Raw genomic sequence first — 3,277 nt, 5'->3', positions numbered from 1 at the left:
GCACCCAGTCCTTCCCTGAGCCCCAGCCTCCTAACACCGCTCCCCACAGGTTTGCCTATGTGCTAATGACTTCACTGTTTATTTTAGGCATCTACAACCCATTCTTGCAGGAGTGAAAAGTCCCAGTGTTTATTTTCCACAGCTTCAGGGGTGTGGAGACAGTAGTCACCAGATGCTCAGGCTTGTTTGGCAGAGACCGCATCTTCTCTCTCACCCCTTGTCCCCCCTTTCACCCCTGAGGGCTTCCCCCTGAAGGGCAGCCCAACCCTGGTCCACAAGAGTCGGCCATCTGCTTCCTTCCGAAGCATAGGAATGTGTCTCCTAAACGTGGGTGCGATCCAGACCCCTTCATTTGAACCCAGCACCCCACCTTGCAGGGCTGCTGTGGAGATGCTGCTCCCAAAGCCCTGTGCTGAGAGACTGTCCTCCAGTGTGAGGGCCTCGGAGACGGGGCCATAGGGAAGTGATTGGGTCTGGACGACAAGGTCCATGAATGGGGTTGGCGAGCTAGGTTCTTGCTGCACACAAACAATGACCAGAGTTCAGACAGCTAGTACCTATGTGAGGAGAAAAGGCAGAGGGTAGCATGACAGACCTGTGACACCAGCACTGGGACCTCTGAGGCATGCTGACATTGGTCTCCCTATCAAAGAGGCCCAAGGATGTCTTCTCCCATCCATGAAGCTGCAGCAGGGGGTCAATGGTGAAGAATAATTCTCAAGAGACTGAGGGCCTGCAGCACTTAGCCTTGGCCTTGCAGCCTCCAGAATGGGAGTGAGCGTTTCCTGTTTCTTAAGCTGCTCTGTTCATGGTACCTGTCACAGCCACCTGCCCTACTGTGTTCTCTGTCGCTATGATAAACGCCATCACCAAAAAAGCAACTTGGTCAGGAATGTGTTTATTTCAGCTCACAGGCTATACCAAAATGGATAGAAGCTAAGGCAAGGACTGAAGCAGAGATGGTGGAGGGGTGATGCTTGCTGTCTTGCTTGTTCTGGTTTGCTCTGCGACACGTCCCAGGCCACACTGCCCGGCTGTTCTCCATCGATTAGTAATTTAGTAAAAATCTCAGAGACATGCCAACAAGCCAGTCTTGCTGATTCTCAGGTTGAGGTTCTCTCTTACCAGGTGACTCTCCTTGGCTTCTGTGGACAAAGCTACCAGGACTGGCCACTATTGGACGGCTTTCAAGTAGGCAGTAGCTGATCTCTGAGCCAAGAGCAGGACTGAGGCTCCCAGCATGGAAGCACATTCCAGGGATGGGCTGCAAAGGTCACAGGCTGTTAAGCCAGCCCTGCCCCTCCAGGAGCAGTCCCCCCCCAACCCCCAACTGTGTTTCCTTACCTTCATAACCCATCCTGTGAGACAAGGAAGGTCACACAGCCCAAGGAGTCTCCTGCTTCTGCAACGTTCTAGTCTTCATTTGTGATAAAGAAAAATGTGCATCAGATGGCGGGAGAGGAAAAAGCTACCCAACCTCTAAGGGCTGCTGCTGCTTCAAGGACCCTCGGAAGGACACAAAAGAACTGTCAGCGAACCTTTGCCTCCCTTCCCAAAGGCAATCAGGGAAGTCCAAAGATGGCTCTGCCGCTGGCCTTGCCAGGTCCAGAGTGACAGCTGCAAATAAATGCCTTCCACCACTGGCAAAGACAAATCCACACAGAGGAGGCTTGGTGCATTGACGAGCCATGGGGAGGGAGTACAGGTGATAGGCTATTTCATTCCATTTACACGTCATGAATATTTAAACTTGTTGGCATTTTGTCTGGGCTCCACCCCACAGGTACCTGGCAACAGCCAGGTGTGCCCGACTCACTATAAAAGGGTCTGCTTGCCCCCTCCTCTCTCTCTCTTGCTCCTGCTCTCTCCTCTTCACTTGCTCCTGTTCCTTACCCTCTTCCCCCTCTCTCCCTATTCCCCGGCCTCTCTCTCTCTCTCCCCTGCTCATGGACAGCCTTTCCTCCCCCTCCTCCCCCTCCTCTTCCTCTTCCTCCTTCTCCTCCTTCTTCTTTTTCCTCTTCTTCTTCTTCTTCTTCTTCTTCTTCTTCTTCTTCTTCTTCTTCTTCTTCTTCTTCTTCTTCTTCTTCTTCTTCTTCTTCTTCTTCTCTCTCTCTCTCTCTCTCTCTCTCTCTCTCTCTCTGTGCCTTTCTCTCAACCCTCCTCCCCATGCCCTGAATAAATTCTATTCTATGTCATGTGGCTGGCCTCTCAGGGAGAAGTGATGCCTCAGCATAGGCCTGCAGAGTCACCCCCTTCCCCTACACCATACACTGCCTCCACCAAACATATTCCTTCCTTTCTTATCTTTAAAAAAAAACACAGCAAGACCATGCTCCTCCTCTTATCCTGGACACTGCCCCTGGACCCCAGAAACTGTGTCTGCAACACTCATGAAGCACCTTAGAACTCTGCCCGGGGCTGCATGGCACCTGTCAAGTGCACGGGCCTGTCTGGTGTGTCACCTTACCAGACCCAAGACACAAGAGCTTTGGACACAGGTCCATTCACTTCTCTTGCTTGTCCTCAGTGACTCCACACTGGGGCTCAGATCTGGAGGAAGTGGCTGTGGATACTCAGGGGAGCATGTTTCTTTCTTAATAGATTTGTTCCAGCTGGAAGCTTATGTCTCGGGCAGTGTGTTGATTCAGGCAAAGCAATTCAGACGTGAGTTTACAGAGGGGACACGCTACATCTGACAGAGGATCAATGCGTCTCTCAGCCTTCATCAGAGAAGCTTTTATTTGCAGGAGATGGTCATCAGCACAGAGACCTGTAACCACCCAAAGTGCAGTGAGCATGGGGCCACAGTGTGCTCAGCCCCAAATGGGACATCTACAGCACACCGATCTCTCAAGGCTCGGGGATTATTGTGGAAGGAGGGATGTGATAAGAGCCAGGGGTGGTGGATGACAACAAAGAAGCTGTATCTTCCAGATGCTGCAGGGTGGATGCCCATATGAACTCACAGCTCTATGGCAGCATGCTCAGGACCCATGAAGCCAGAACACATCCCAGCACGGAGAGGGGAGAGCATCATGACGTCTCGTGCCTAGCTGAGGAGCTATTAGCAATTGATAGCAACCAGGAGAGGGAGAGACTGAGAGCCCTTTTTCTTTTTCTTTAAGAGTATAACGCCTGGTAGGATAGGTCAACCACACTCTAGTGGAAGAGTACACATCGAAGAATATATCGGCAACATGTACTAGACTTGATGGGAATTTTAAGGAATGAGATGAAATTGGGTAGAGAGAGGTGGATCTGGGATGAGATGAGAGAA

General features: G+C 51.4%; 1 long non-coding RNA gene across 1 annotated transcript; it reads right to left on the bottom strand.

Annotated features, from left to right (window-relative positions):
- Window positions 1-1,040: 1,040 nt before the first annotated feature.
- On the bottom strand, window positions 1,041-1,601 carry Gm31180. Its single transcript, XR_391002.3, has 3 exons — window positions 1,539-1,601; window positions 1,345-1,417; window positions 1,041-1,264 (listed from the first exon to the last, which is right to left on the bottom strand). It is a non-coding gene; the product is annotated as a predicted gene, 31180 (long non-coding RNA).
- Window positions 1,602-3,277: the final 1,676 nt, after the last annotated feature.

Source organism: Mus musculus, chromosome 4 (assembly GCF_000001635.26).
Source record: "Mus musculus strain C57BL/6J chromosome 4, GRCm38.p6 C57BL/6J".
NCBI lineage: Eukaryota > Metazoa > Chordata > Mammalia > Rodentia > Muridae > Mus > Mus musculus.
This window is presented reverse-complemented; position numbering and strand designations above follow the sequence as displayed.